Source organism: Anser brachyrhynchus (genome assembly GCF_964034855.1).
Source record: "Anser brachyrhynchus genome assembly, chromosome: Z".
In the NCBI taxonomy this organism is placed as follows: domain Eukaryota; kingdom Metazoa; phylum Chordata; class Aves; order Anseriformes; family Anatidae; genus Anser; species Anser brachyrhynchus.
In genome coordinates, this window is record NC_137697.1 from 8133158 (window position 1) to 8150177 (window position 17020).

The window sequence follows — 17020 nt, forward strand, 5'->3', positions numbered from 1 at the left end:
TATCTCAAGCAGAGAGGAATATACTGAGAGCAACAAATGACTAAGTGAGCTAACAGCAAGAACCTCTATTTCTACCTCCACAAGCTCCAGTGTAGGAGATATGCAAGTTGTCTGTGAGTTCTGCTCTGCACCCCAAAACATGGACAGATTTCATTTCCACTTGGAAAATCACATTAGCAAACACAGTTTTATTGATAACTACAAACCCTGTTGACATTGAAAGAAAGAAAATAAATCACTTGTGCATATACTGGATATGTAGTCAAATAAGCCTATTAAAAAAACAAACCTCCATATCCAAAGTTGCTCAAAGGCTTAAGCAAAAGCAATGGATAAGAATTAGAGTGGAAGAGTTTTCATATGAACTACAGAAATCAAAGACATATCTATACTATCAATACTGATTTCAGTTTTAAGAACCACATATCAGAAAAGAAGACAGGAAGAATACAAACACAAGGAAGTTCAAATAGGAATTCCAAACATAATGTTGAAAGTATAAGGAGAGGTATAGAAAAAAATATGATTCAAAAGGGAAAAGAATTTCTGGACTCAAATTTAGAAAGGAGATTATTATCAGGGCATACAAAACAACATACAATACAATGAAAATAAATTTTTCTGCTATTACTCAAACTGAAAACCAGAAAATTTTAAATTGACAAAAAGGCATGCTTAGAAAAGCTTTTTTCTCAACCTTGTGGTTCATGTCTTGTTTACTATTGGGGCCAAATATACAGCCCTTCAGATATCACATACATCTCTTATCAGTGTTACCTAATAATCTGTATATCAGGAAATATAATTAACATCAATCAATAAGCCAAGAGCCTCTTCCTCCAAGGTTCTCACCACATTCACGACAGACACAATCATATGCTCTCCCTCAAACTGTATCCTGAATTTTACCCTGTTTCTCTTGTTCAGGTAGTATCCATCAAATACTGACTATTCAGAAGACAGACAGCTTCTGACTATGCCATTAATGTGCCACTGGCGTTCTCTGGATCTATGTCTTTCCTATTCCTTCTATTGGTCTTCCTTACTGTTCCCCCTTACCCAGCAGCATTACAAAGTAGTTTTTACCTTTCCTTCCTTTTCTCAAGAGCAGCGTCTTCACATATAAAGCAAGCCTCACAAGCAATGACTGGGAGAAGCTAGCATTAAATTTTCTTTAATATGATTAATCTGTAAATGTAATGGATTCTTGCCTTATTCTGTGAAGAACAGGTAATCAATTCCGATCATAGGCTGAATAAATGAACCAAAGCTTTGATTCAGTACAGCAATTTCTATGTTCTTGTGTCTGCAAAGACTTAAATACCTCCTAAGGAAGCAAAGCGGTTTTGTGTTAGCAACCACGTGCCTTAGTATAAATCCTAAGCAACAAGCACTGAAGTAATCATCTTCTTGGATGTGGGCCTGTTAATACTTTTAAAAAACAGAGCTGGCAATCAAAAAGATCCTCTGTGTGTTTTTCTCAGCAAAGCTGAAGGTCTGTTAACAAGATGAACATTACTGCCAGTGTATCTCTCAGTGGAGGTGTGACCAATATTTACTTGGGTTTTATCGAGACTGCAGACTGGAATTGCAGGCACCAAAGAACATTAGCAAAACAATTGAACTCACTTTCTCAATTCTTCTGTTAGCAATTTGCTGGATTTTATTCTATCACTTCTAAAATATTAAACTGAAAAATGGTACTTTAAATAAAAGTAGAAATGAAAAATATGCATCATTTGCATTTGTTCCAATTAACAATCTGGAGAAGTACACAACATTCATCATAAGATCAAAAAAACAACAGGTGCTGGGGCTTCCATAAACACTCTCTTTCTTAAGGTGATTGACAATGAAGAGATACAATGAAGTAGTAAGTTATGCATTGCTTGCAAGTGTGAGTTTATTTCAGTGACACATGATTATATATTGCTACCTATTACTGCAGCGATACAAAAATACATACTAAAATGTCTTCAGATATCTTGCACACAGATAGTTACTGTGGCTGACAGCCTTTGACTTAGAATTCATGGGTAAAAACACATATATATATACACATATATATATAGACGCTTTTTTTTTTTTTTTAAAGAAATCATATACTTGTTGATTAATATACCCACCAAATAATCTGGATTTCACAACCTGAAAGTGTGTCTAAATTTGAATGTTTCATTCATCAAAACCTGTTCAGAAAGCAATTTATAGCTACTAAGTTACCCTCCTGAGAAACTTACTTTTAAATGAGTAAAACAGGTCAGAAGTCAGAAGTTCAGGTAAAGTAGAAGAAAAAATCTGAAATACAGTTTTGTATATATGTTTTAAGAACAGTGAACCAAATTAAAGATATTACAATACAAAAATAATACATTTCCTATAAATGCATAATCTCATAACAAAATTGAATTAATTCACTATAATCCTGAGTATTTAGATTTAGTAAAACTACCCTGGCATTTTACACTACCATAAATAGCTAAAAAAGATTAAAGATTAAGAAAAATTAGATGTAAGTAGACTATCTAGGTCTAGTTTTGATTTCCTCCATAGTGATATTACGTAATTTATCAGATTTCACCATATGTTCCAATATCTACTCCTCAATTCATGTCTGAATTTGATCAAACAAGTTAAATCTTCTTGATATAAGGCATTTAGAATAGATGAACCAAAGCTACACAAATAACTGAAAATGGAGTCAGGAAATCATACTTGCCAGCATTTCACATGGAAGAAAAGAGATCTACTGTAGAAGGTGGAACACCAAGACACATGGGTTTGGGACATATACTGATGGCCTGCTGTAAATCTACAGCATCAGGTATATCTTAGATTTGTTAAGCACAAACAGATCAGTTGTACATCACGTGCACAGGACAGATGACATGTACTGAATGCTTCTAACTCACTCCATTAGCATAGAAAGCTTGATCTACCTATTTGAACACAAATAATCCAACTGTAGAGACTGTTGCTGCTTTGTCTATTCTTCAGGACTGCAAGTGGCAGGATAGTAGATTACTTGCACTAAATTACTGGCACAGTGTTAAAGCAGTTAACTGGTTTTAAAAAGTGGCTAACACCTCTTGCTCCCTAAATTAATAATAATTGGTCAATGTCATTTATACTAGTAAGATCTAGAATAAAAATTCAATTTAATTCACATCAAACTCCTTAAAGAAGACAGGCTATTTAACCAATGCATGGATTCAAGTGGCTGAAAAGCAAGGAAAAATGACCATAAAGATAGAAGATAGACCAAGAGAGAATATAGATAGAAGTATTTGTATAGAATTAGGAAAAATGCAAGGAGGGGGAAAAGGTCAAGAAGATAAAAAAGTAGGAAAAGTATCCAGCTATGTACTCAACCTTCAAAATAACTATTAAATGCATCAGTAATAAACAGAAGCACAAGAGAAGGAAATCAAATGTCATACAAAACCACTTAAAAACTGAAAGTAAAAAATGAGTAAAAAAAGAAGAAATGGGAATGAGTACATTTTTGGGAAGCAGAACACATTTCCTAATCCTCTTATTTTCAATGTTAAGGTACATGTTTCTCTGAACATTTCTGGATCATACTGCCTTTTCTCCAAGGACATAATCCACAATTTCTAAAGCTAACTGTTGCACGTATTCTAACAACTCTGATGTTAGAATGGCTCAGCATTAAGTATGCTCTTGTCTCTAACTTTCCTGTTGTACATTTTACATAGTTAATAAGAGTGAAATCATTTTTAGGTCACAAAAGTAGCCAAGTCTTCCCTGTCATCTTTGTTTCATTTCTTCCCCTGATGTGCTGGCATAAATTCTCATCAGGTCAGTGGTAAGTATCTTAGAAATGAAGCAATAAAATAAGGTCAATTTCAAGTTTTCTATAACTGCCTTAAACATGCAGCAAAATGTCTGAAACCCTCTATTTAGCTGGAAATATCTTATATATAAGATTTTTCTATAACTTAAATGAAATGCTAAAAACAACAATTCTGGGGAAAAAAAAAGTCAGATATTTGAAAAAAAGAAATGCAGAAGCACTGCCTTCACTGAAAAAAGGAGTGGGATGCAAGAAAAGAAGCATCAAAACTTGACAAACCCCATGGTCTTGGGTAGGTTTAGATTAAATTCACTGTAGAAAAAAAGACACTAAGAAAGAAAATAAAACATAAAATAATGTTAAAAGAAAAATCACTATGATAATCAGATATGTCTCATTTCACAGTTTGCTTCAGCCCCTTCTTTTCTGTACGAGACACTTGGCAGTATCACTAATGAAAAAGGCTCATCTGGCTTTATCTGCAGATAAATTAACACTGATTTTTTTTTTTGGAAAATACTGTCATGTAACACCAAAAGAAATGCTGAAACAAGAAAAATACAATAATTAATATTAGTAAATCCAGATTAATGGTTTAAACATAGGGTTAATTAAAAGAGACATTTAATCACCTTTGATGTTATGTGACAATTTAAAACAGATAAGCACAACGAACTCCAGAGATTCTGCCAAACCAAGTAAAATTTAGTTGCTTGTTCATTCATTTTTATTTATTATGAAGCTTCAACTCAAGTGGAACAGTCTATTTTGCTTCCGAAACAAAACAAAAAATATTTTATAGTTCAAGCAAAAACCAGACAACTTCTGAGAGCAATTTAAGCAACTTTTCTATTTAAACTTCCTTTCCAACAAGCCAAAAAATACTAAGTATTTTTCTCTTGCATTTATTTATCTCAGTTCCACTTGGATTTGATTCTTTTAGATATAAAATGCTGGGATGAAATAACATGTATGTTGGAGTGTGAGTTTACTTAAGTGACCCATGCATTAATTAATTCTTAGTAGTAAAGAATAAGACTTCTTGAAAATGTTGACAACTATTCTGCATCTCAGTGTCCTATCTACAATATTTCTTATCACTGGGAAATTAACATATTTTTAATAGTGGTACACTTTTATGTAATTTTACCCTGACTACAGAGATATAACAAAAATTAAAAAATTTCCAAAGTCCATCATACTTTAATTATTTCTTCCTCATTTCATAGCTAACTAAAACATGTCACATTACTTTCTTTTATAATATCTAGTTTTATTTTATATCAATGTTTTACTTACACAAGTGGAGTCTTTTAATCCATCTAACTGGGAAATGCATTCACTTGTTTGAATAATCCAGGTCTGACATTTAAATCTGATATACTGCATGTATGTTTTTGCCTGTGCATATCTCCCTCACTCCTGAGGGACACCTGCACGGTGAAGAACAGACAGATCTTGTTGCTCCCTGATAAGGTCACAGAGGCTTAGCTATAATGTAGCCTTGCTTAATCCTCATTGGTTTTGCCTACTGAGCACAAGGCTGTTTCCTTGACAACACAGCTGCAGTTGCCACAGCATCCGGAGCCACATGTGATGTCCAGGTTTAGGGTATGGCCCAGCTGAAAATCTATTATTCAATGCTATTTTCTACAAATCATTGTAGGCTAAAAAAAAAAAATCAGTGAAAATCTTCCTTACGTTATACTTCTTCTGTTCATATTAAACCATTTGCTATTAATTACTTACAAAGCCATCCCCCATATGGGATGAACACTTCTGAAACTCAGGAGCCATGACAATTCTAGTCTTGCTGAGCACACAGTCTAAGGGCATTTTTTATTCAAGGCACGTCATTTGCATGCTATGTGGAGGTAAGAATTAATCGTCAGTGTGAAATGTAATAAGGCAGACAGAATTAGGAAAGGAATATTAAAAAAAAAAAAAAAGCAGTAATAATCTTGAAAGTGGAAATATGACCAATGATATTACAAACAGTGAGAGGATTACACATAATATGAAAAACTGACATACTTTATCTCCAGTTAACCAGTTTTGAAGCTGAGAATCATGCAAGAGCATGCAAAGCCTATTACATTTTTAAAGCCTCACCTCACATTTTAACAGAAATAGTTAACTATCCTTCCTGTTGATGTAAGTAAGAGATTTGTAATTCAACAATATCACTATAATGACACAGTATTAAAATCATTCATAGGGTTTCTCTGCTGAAATAGCTAATGCATTAGGAAAAGTGACCCAGTGAATTTCCTTTCCATTCTATTATCACTTAATTAGAGAGAGGTTATATGATTTTAAAATGCTCACAGTGTATTTATTGGTTACATGACACAGTAACCTTGCCTAACCTGTGTTTCTGCGTAATGAATACCAAATCTTCCTGGAGCTCTTACCCATGACTGGAATTCTTCCAGATTTAAATTGTCCTGGAAATTTCAGGGATAAGTTGTATCTGCCAGGTGTATACGCACATGACTGCTGGAAAACGTCCTGCCTGTCAAATGGGAAGTGAATACTTGGCAATAGATGAAGATTTCAAAGGTATAAGTATGATTAAATCCTCTGGTTAGAGGTTGATGGTAGACAAATTCATAACAGAAGCAAAGTACAGAATTTCAACATTACTGGAATTAACTGCTGGAGGGCTGTACGACTTTTGGATGGTATTCTAGGTGATACGTTCTACTTTAAAGGACAATAGATGCATGGAAATTCTACAGAGGTTACAGTGGTAGTCATAAATTAGCTGTGAGAAATACCACTCTCTGGGACTAACTGCCACAGAGCAGAAGTCCAATTTTTTAAACTCTATTATCTTCCAAAACAGCTTGTCTGCAAGCAAACTGCCAACTGAGAATAACCCACAGCCTGTAGAAACTCCCAAACTTTGAAAATGTTTAGCAATGTCCTTGACAAAACTCTTCTCACTTGTACTAATAAGGAAACAGCACGGACAACTTATTTCCAGTGAGGGGGTGAAAATTCCCTAGCAAAGCGCCATTTACTAACACAAGCACAAGAAAGGTGGTGATCCCTCATGTGGCAAAACCTTTCTGATCTTGGAGCTTGGGGTCTGACCATAATCCAGCACCCAACTGTCAATAAAACAGTGTCTTATAATGGTGAATAATAGTATCAACCAACCTCCAATGGTGAATTTAGAACTAATATACAGTCTATCCTCTTTCAAGCAATGGAAATACCACTAACAGTGGACTCCATCTAGAAACCCCAGAAAAAATGAGTTTGAAGGAATTCGAAATTGAGAAACAAAAAAATTTATAGCCAGAAATGTATTTGCAGAAGTAGAAGCCAGAAATCCTCTATTATTTCATAAGCCAGATGTCCAAATCAGTGCTTTAAGTCATAACTGATCAGTTTAATCACCTCAGTAAAACAAGCTAAGAATTCTGAATTAGCCTGGAATATGAAAATTTCAAAAGATTTCTTTTTTTTTCTTCTGAGAAGGAGCATTACTGCTACTATAAATCAGCAGAGCTACTCAGCCTATGATATTTGTCCTAAAAATATTTCAGAGTAAGTATGTATTAAGAGTCAAGAAAAAAGTAGATGAGATTGTGTGACTGCTGATCTATAAAGCTATTTGTACTGCCTGAAAATATATGGCTGGGAATAATAAATGAAATATATCCAATTAAGAACAGGATGGAAAGGTAGAAATAATGGTCAATGTGTGATGAGTAACAGCCATAAACACTAACTCATAAGCTCAAGATGTTGCAAGCTGGAATTTCTAATGTTCTATCAGTTTTGGCTGACTTAAATTTCAGAGCTTCTCTGGGTACATGATTTGTTCTGAATGGTTAGATTTAGAAAATGAGATTAAAGTTCTAGTTTCACATACATCAAGTGTAAATCTATGGTGAAAGACTAGAAATTGATATAGTAGTAGGAAGTAGGAAACAATGAAGATGGTGATTAGTATTGCAGGCAGTGATCTCAGGAAAACCTTGATCTAAAAACCTTTTTATCTAAACCTTGGTCAATTCTGTGTAGCTAGAAGAGCAGCAGTGATAGCATGAAGCACTGGGATATAAGGGGATTAATGAATGTGTACGTAAATTCCCATCAAGTGGGAAATACACTATGAAAATCTGTAAGTTTAACAAGCAGGCAATAACAGCCACTGACCCACTGTAGTGGGTCAATGATGGGTAAATAGGCAGGAGTTAGCCTTTCAATAGAGAGGGAGGGAGGAAGGGAGGGAGAAGTTAGGAAGCTTAAAGCGAAAAGTTTCAATACCAGTTTAGAGATGGATACAAAAACGAAATAGTGACAAACTATACAGTGCAACAATATTTTAGATAAATACACATAGAACATTTTTCTAATTATAGAAAAATGATTTTGCAATAATTAAGATAAACAGTAAAGCAAGAGAAAACGCATCAGCTCTGTAGCTGAGTAAGTAAGTTACTATTTTAGAAATGCTCTTCAAAAAGTATAAGGAAAAATGATAAAATAAATCTAGACAGACAATCCCTACTACTAAATAAAAGTTAGGCAGCGCCCCAATGCATAGACTAGATGCTTTATAAAATGACTTTATTGGTTTAAATTAGTTCACACAATGCTGACATGGTAACTCTGTATTGGCTTACTTTATATCTGATCATGTATCAACTATCCTTCCACAGCCAGTATAAAAATAAACAAGCTTTTACACATCTTTTGTTGTGTGCACTGCCAAATTTCACAGAAAGGCACTATGTGGCCACATGCTGTAACCCACCCCGCACTGGGCAAATTCAGTACCAGCAAGTGAAACAAGAATGGGCTGAAGATGATATCCAAGCTACAGTTCTGTGTGACAGATGCAGTTGGCAGTGTTCTCAACCAGGATCAAGAAAAGAAACAGGATACGGAGATAGGTCTGGAGAAATAGGAAGAGTTTTGCTTTGTCCCCTGTTGCACTGGAACTTTATACTAGATACTCACTGAAAGGTGTCTAAGTGATTTTAGTTTAGATGGAACAAGATTGAAGGGAGTAAAGAAGCAGATAATAGCTTGACCTCATAGTTAATGGATTCGAAATGTCCAAGCCTGAATAAGGCATTGCAATGTACTTTGTGGTAAAAACACTTAGAAGAGAAGGACTTAATCAATTGAGAACACAGCAGTTTGTTTCTTAGCAACGCAGGTCACCAAGAATACATCACTCCACTCATAGAATTATTTTCCTATTGAATACAGTTAAATTTAAGTTTTCAGTTTTTCCTTTCAAATGCCTCAAGTGTGCAAGCTTACATGACAGAAAAGATCAGTTTAGTACAACCATGAACATAGACTTCCATGACAGTGACCTTTCACCTTCAAGAACAACAGAGCTGAACACTTCAGGAAAGTTGGTTTTGTCTTTTTCGGGGGTGGGTAGAGCTGTTTCTTTAAACACCTAACATACAATAAACAGTGTTTTCCAGCTGGATGGTCCATATTTATCAATTTAGTCCTGGGAAATCAGAAAAACTATAAATTTAATTGATTTCAGAAGAAAATATAAAGTGTATAATCTGATTTATTTCCTACATACTATTTGCTACATAAATAACAAAGAAAATTTGGATCTTTTAAAGAATGCATTAAGAGAGAAAATATCAATTTGATACTAAGACAGTTCAGTGATTTTCAGGATATAACAGACCTAGTAAAATAATTGCAGTTAATTAACAGCATCTGGTGAATGAATACTTTTTATGCTTCAGTCTCCTAATGTTTTATAAGTTAGAAGTCTTTGATTTAGTGAAAACTTTCTTTAAACTTGTGAAAACTTATTTTGGATAGATATTGCCTAAGCAAAATTATTAGCAATCAAATATATTGCTTATTCCAGTTCTGAGAAAGCTGTTATTTACAAAGGTGATTGAGCCACACAAAATTCATATATTGCAGATGTAAGACAGTGAAGAGAGATTAAATGGCTTCTGGAAAGTGACAGGTCATCTGAAGTACCTTTATAAAGACTGTTCAGGCTGTAAAGATTGAGCACCTTGTGTTATCGTTTCTCTGTGAAAACACTGTTATAAAGTATTCTACACATTGTTAGAATAATACATAATCAAAAAGCATTAATTACCAATTTCAAACCTTAATGATGAACAAGCAGAAGAGAAAGTTCATGAGACCTAGGAGTGATTTTTACACAAACTACAACTACATTCATAGAGACAGCTCATGTCATTATACAAAAACATATCTATAGAGAGCCCCAAAGTTATTAGAAATTCTGAAACAGATGACAACTGCAAACACTAATTTATTTGCATCATATATTTTGTATTTGTATCAGATAAAAAATCTATAGTTACGAAAGAAGCTTAATTTTCATAATCATCTTAAAGGCATCAGATGAAAAACACAGTAAAGGGTAAGTACAAATGCTTAAAAGAGAATAACAACTAATGTTACAAATCTTGTTTTTAAAATTCTTTAAAAAGAATGACGAATGACTAAAAAACAAAAGTTTCAAGTTCAGTCCTTCCGGAGATCAGCACGTTATGGGCAGGACAAAAGCAATTGCAAAGCTAAGCAAATATATGTCTTTCTGCAATGGAAGAAGAAATAAGAAAGAAGAAAAGACACTAGTTAACAGAAAAGAATGCAAGTGTACGCAGTAGTTCATGTTTAACAACAAGATGTACAGAACAAAGTAGTTCATGTTTACACCCACTCTAGAAGAACCGAGATATATAATACTAAGAGCAAGTTACAAACAAAATAATGTATCGAGCACAATTGTTATTTCACCACAATCAGGACCTGCAGTGAATGGCTTTCCTAGCAGATATGGTGGTATTTTACATCTTATAAGCTAACCGAAGGAGTTGTGAGTGCCATGAACATCCCTTTTAAATATGAGCTACTCAGAAGTCCCAATTCATTCCCATTGTCTCATCTTTAAACTAGGTAATTATGTCCTGTTTACTGCAGGCTGAGTTCCACCATCCTAGCTCACCAAGAAACTCCTCAAAAATTCCATTATCTATTTCCTTGATTTTTTATTGAAGGTAATGTTCATCAGATTGTAACATGGATCTGTGAAAAATAACTTTGGTCAGTTGAAAGATGCTGATATTATACTTACAAGGTAGATTCTCTACTAATACCATGTTAATGTGATCAATGAACTGAAAGTTGTTAGTCATTCCTGATTCACACAGAGGGAATTCTCTTTGTATTTCTTCTCTCCTAAGAAATCTCTATTTGATATTTTCCTATATTCCCTGTATCTTTTTTCTTGAAACTTTTTGGTTTCTTTCCTTTGAGATCACTTATTTTCTGGATCCACTAGTGAATAGCTCAGATAATTATGACTGAAATAATTCATAACTCTGAAAAAAAATCAAAGTCATAATTCACCAGCTTCAAAATGAATTAAACTTAAAACACAGTCAAGCACACTGGAAGATTATGAAACTGCAGCTAAGATTATAAAGTTCCAGCCAACAACAACATATACTTGTTAAACAGGTATATATATTAATTGCTCAAAACGTTCTAAAACTAATAAGTAACAGTGTAAAAAGGATAAGCACCTGTAAGCAGTCTTGCATATGTTAGGTCAGGTGAAATTATTTGTGAAAGTATTACAATTCTAACGAATAATTTCAGCTGAAAAAGCAGAAATGTAAGGTTTCAATTTAGATTTTTTTTCAAAACAAGTTTTGTTTATTAAATTAAATTCAATTTTAAAGTAAGATGAAAATTTTCATCATGATTGGCAGGGAATCTAGTATAAACATTTCTGATTGATTTCATCAAAGTATAGAAAACAGAAAATTTTCATCATCTACAATGAAAAAGCAGACAAAATGGTTACATGACTTACATCATGTCACACAATCAGCAGCTTGGGCAGGAGCAGGAATTTATACTTGTTTCAAAAACCCAATGGATTCTTTCAGCTTGCAGTATCTGAAAGGAGAGCTAAGCACAGGTTAAAAAGGGAGCAGTAATACAGGTACTAAAATCAGAAAGAACATTTTCTATTTCCTAAAAACAATGTAGCTTCCAGCATTACAGAATGTATTTTTAAAGGATTGTTGATAGATTTTTCTTACTGTTGTACTTAATGACAACTTGTCATGTGTTCAGGTAATTACCAAAAGTCTAACAGCAAAATGAAATAACCCAAACTGCCAGCAACTTCAAGTATCTGTCATATACGTTTTCAATCACTGCAACTCCAATTTCAGGTTCCATATCATAATTATCCTTCATTACAATAATAATGTTAAGACATGTAAGTAGTTTCTGCTAATCTTAATTGTCCTACAGTAGTAATTTAACTACCTGCTTGTCTCTATATTCCTTGCTTAAAATTTTCCAGTATGACAATATTTTTGTATTGCATAATTATAAAAATATTACATAATTGATCTCTTTTCATTAAATAATGAAGTTTTAAGATGTGGCCCCTGCATCTTACAAGAAAACACAAACATCTGATATCTTTTGCTCTCACCTTTCTCCCAGTAAGTCTTCTAAAACCAGTGCTAGCATAGTCTCAAACTCTTTCATCATTCAGTGTTGGAATGTGCCCTTTAAAATTTGTAATATTTCAGCAAACTTCTAGATGCAAATGTAGAAATAAAGCCCACATGAAATCTCATGTAGTCTTTACAGTACGAGAGAAGAAGTTACTGTTTCTAGTTTTGATAAAATTCAGTCACTTTAGAAAATATCACTAAAAGAATAAATTAAAATGATTTAAAACAAAAAATTATTTATACAATGAACACATTTCAACACAAGACAGCAAATATATTTAAACTTCCTATTAAGAAATGAGAAAGTTTCTACAGTATTAAACACCTTACTGTATCTTTATTCTTTCTCAGAGTTGATCGTATTGATAAACTACAAAGAAATTCCATGTCAGAAAATTTCTCAAAGGAAGTTGTAGCAAGGTGGTTGTCAGTCTCTTTTCTCAAATGACAAGTGATAGGACACAGGGAAATGTCATCAAGTTGTGCCAGGGGAGACTTAGATTGGAAATCAGGAAGAATTTATTAATGGAAAAGGTGGTTAGGCACTGGGATTGGCTGCCCAGGGAAGTGGTGGAGTTGCCATCCCTGCAGGTATTTAAGAAACCTGTGGATGTGGTGCTTATGGACACAGTTTAGTTGTAGACTTGGTAGTTATGTGGATGGCTGGACTTGATGATCTTAAGGGTCTTTTTCCAACCTAAGTGATTCTACAATCCTCTCTGTAAGAAGTTAGAATCATAGAATGGCCTGGGTTGAAAAGGACCTCAAAGATCATCTAGTTTCAACCCCCCTGCTCTGGGCAGGGTTGCTAACCACTAGAGCAGGCTGCCCAGAGCCACATCCAGCCTGGCCTTGAATGCCTCCAGGGATGGGGCATCCACAACCTCCCTGGGCAACCTGTTCCAGTGCCTCAGCACCCTCTGAGTGAAAAAATTTCTCCTAATTTCTAGCCTAAATCTCCCCTGTCTTAGTTTAAAACCATTCCCCCTTGTCCTATTACTACCAACACATGTAAACAGGCGTTCCCCCTCCTGTTTACATGCTCCCCTCAAGTACTGGAAGGCCACAATGAGGTCTCCCTGGAACCTTCTCTTCTCCAAGCTAAACAAGCCCAGTTTCCTCGACCTTTCTTTACAGGAGAGGTGCTCCAGCCCTCTGATCATCTTAGCAGCCCTCCTCTGGACCTGTTCCAAGAGTTCACATCCTTCTTGTGCTGGGGGCCCCAGGCCTGCATGCAGTATTCCAGGTGGGGTCTCACAAGAGCAGAGTAGAGGGGGACAATCTTCTCCCTCTCCCAGCTGGCCACCCCTTTTTTGATGCAGCCCAGGACATAGTTGGTCTTCCAGGCTGAAGTTGGCCTTCCTGTGCTTATGGACACAGTGTAGTTGTAGACTTGGTAGTTATGTGGATGGCTGGACTTGATGATCATAAAGGTCTTTTTCCAACCTAAGTGATTCTACAATCCTCTCTGTAAGAAGATAGATGGGCCTAAAGGCAAGACACACAAGATATACAACGCAACAAATTACAATATTCTCAAGATGAGGAAAGGTTAACTTTTTAAGGACATTTAACCTAATGGAAAAGATAAGTGTTATTACACCCCTAGGCTAATCACAACAGACATAAGGAAACACATTATTTTCATGGTGTGAAAATATTCTGTTTCCAAAACCAATACAAAGCTGGTTCTTACTCCCTTTCCTGCATTTGTCCACTTCTGTCTATATTTTCACAGGCTAGCAAACTCTAGCTTCTCCACCATTCCTACTTCTTTCAAGACTGCCACTCTCTCAAACCAAGTGACTGTACCATCCTTTGACTTCTTAGATGTTTCCTGTCTCCGGCACAGCTCCCAGTCTTAGCCTCTTCATTCACTGCATTCTTGACTGTAAGATTATCTTATCTTCCTAGTTGCAAGGAGCTTTTTTTTTTTTTTTTTAATAATGTTATTCTTTTGTCAGAAAGTAGCTTCACATTTAGGAGGTAGGATACCTCCTGCCTTGAACATTAAATTGTTATGTGAAGTACATAAATTCTGCTGTCTCAGTACAGGTCTTTTTCAGTTTTTAAATTATGATTATGTCGTTCAATAGTAAGAAGTGAAGAAATTCAGATTTTAGCAGACCTGAATTTTGGAAATGTGTGCAGCTATGTTGAAAGTCAACAACAAAACTGTACTTCCAGAAGAATGCAAAAAGGTGGCATCCCTGTCATAAGGATCCTTTTGATGGAGTTATTGACGACTCCCTTGGAGGAGGAATGGATAATGTTAACAGCAAAGAATACATTAATGAAAAATCTCAAGGAAGGGGAAAAAAAAAAAAAAAAAGAGTAAGCTGCTCCTCAGATACCTCCTTCATTAAGGGTACAAAATACCATATTTACCATTCTTGGTTGCTGCAGAGTACTTAATAATTTATTCTATCAACTGAAGACTTGCCAGAACACGTCCTGGGGCTTCTGTTCCCCTTAGGAAATAAATTTTTTACTCAATCAGTCTGCTTGAAGATTGGTCATGTTAGTTAGGCAATGTTATTTTGATGGATATCAGCCAAAATGCTATCCAAATCATACACTTGGAAATCTAATGATGACCTCTGTGCTATATAATTCGCCCACAAACTGGCACTATTTGGTTTATCTTTTGTAACCTAATCCTGAATGCAAATTGTTCCATCTGCAAAGACAAAATACACTTTTTCTCATTCCTGTCTCCAAGACAGTAAAAGCTTAAGCAACCCAGAATTCAATGGACAACAGCTAATTGAAGATTTTGTGATTACATGTGAAAAACTTTTAGTTACAGACCGGTATCATCAGTCCTTTGAGGAATGATACAGGGATTTGAAGCATATTCACTCAACCATGCTTCATAGTAACTGTGCTTTTCATACATACAATACCAGCTTCCAAACAACTGCGTCCAGTAATTTGGTACATAAGGAACATTTTTGTGTTCATGGTCAAAGAACAACAAAAGTTTAAACAACTCTGCCACCTTACAATTCTGTCCTCAACTACTCCACACAAAAAAAAAAAAGAGAGAGAGAGAGAGAAAGAGAAGATATGTTCATGAGAAACGTATCTCATTCAAGCTTCCTTTTTAGCTCCCTATATTGGGCCCATGCTTACAGTCAATTTCATAAGCCCTCAAAAGCTAATGTTGAATATTCTCAATAAATATTCTTGCAAAATGTTGCCCAGATTGCATCTATCAGCAGTTGCTTAGAGAACTTTCAAGTGCACTCAACTTCGTGTAACTCAAATGTTACAACATTTTTAAGAATGCTGCTTGCAGATTATACATGTTGTTTTGATTGAGATGTTACAATTAATCTGCACCATCTTGAGCCAAGACAGGAAAGCCAAATGGATTGCTGCAAAAAGTAATGAAAAAAGTAATGTCATTAACGTGGCTAGATGAAAAGCTTCACTAGATTAGCAAGGAGCTCTAGAAAATTCAGGCCAGGTGCAATGTAAAATATAAAATAGAGCCAAGACAAGGTAAATTAAAAAAGACTTCATAGACATTCCTCAAGCTTAATCCTTCCAAATGGCAGAGTAAAACAGATCATGGAAAAGGAGCAGCTGTTTGGTTCATAAGCAAATCTATAATTACATGCAATTAAGGATTTATAACTAATACGAATCAGTTCTAACATTGGCTGCCACAAAGCTTTAGCCCAATTAATATCTGAAGAACAATTGTCATATTATTATAGTGATCTATAGATCACTACTGATATGATTAGCATATCAATAATTTTTACTAAAATTGTTGGAGAAGGTTAGTTAAATAATATAATTGTTCCATGTTCTCCTTTTGGTTCTGCTGTTACTCCAAGTAGACTTAAAAGAGGAAAAAAAGAAAGGCATAGCTTACAGAAGCAAAGGAAGGAGTTGAATTTAGACAGAAAGCTATGTTTATACAAAGTAAAGTATGTTACACAAAATGTGCATCATATATAACAAAATCAATGTTGGTTTTACACACATCTATTCAGTCTTTCATTGTTTATAAAATGACTCTTGATACATTCAGTTCATAATTCAGATAATATTCCACACTGCTTTGCAAATCTTCAGAGGCAGCTGCTGGACAGATAATGTACCCATACTTAGACATGTCTCTTTAAAATCCAGATCAAATCCTTCAGGGACTGTGATCTTCATTATGATTTTTTCTATTTTCAACTTTGTCTTTGACTCCCCAGTTGCAAAGATCACTCTATAAACAAACACGGTAAACAGGCTGAAGTGCAGGAACAAAACCCTCTTACCAGTCCATACTTTATTCACATACCCAGACTTGGCTATTGATGCTCCCTCTGTATCAGTTATTAAAAATCCAGTGTGAATTTTGACCAGAATTTGCACCTCACCACCAGCTGCCAAGTGTTCCATAAACAAAACGTCCTAAAGGCACCGTAGACCTACCCATACATTATCAGCATCACTATCTACTTTGTTCACATGGATAAGGAGTGAGTGGAGTCAATACAAATTATTTGCTTTTACTTACATTTCTGTATCTACTTGTTTATTTTTACATTTGGGGACTCCAAGGGTTTCTATGTGTAACACGGAATATGACTTCCAGTGACTGTGGGAAGGTTGATGTCGGAAATGCTTTACTTAGTGTGCCAGAAGTAGTAATTCTGCCTTTCAGAGC

The 17020-nt window shown here is 34.9% G+C and overlaps 1 protein-coding gene across 21 annotated transcripts in view; it reads right to left on the reverse strand.

The window, feature by feature from the left end:
* PRLR (prolactin receptor) overlaps positions 1-17020 on the reverse strand; it is a 167072-nt gene that overhangs the window by 134675 nt on the left and 15377 nt on the right. For 8 of the 21 annotated variants that reach the window (XM_080572567.1, XM_080572566.1, XM_080572587.1 and 5 more), the window contains one exon: positions 11685-11770. The exons of 2 other annotated variants lie outside the window; for them this stretch is intronic. The gene's annotated coding sequence lies outside the window, so the exon portion shown is untranslated. Of the gene's footprint in view, positions 1-1086; positions 2144-2240; positions 2299-5116; positions 10401-11684; positions 11783-17020 lie in introns of those variants that run through there. 11 more of the 21 variants (XM_080572563.1, XM_080572564.1, XM_080572586.1 and 8 more) reach the window with 5 other exon arrangements.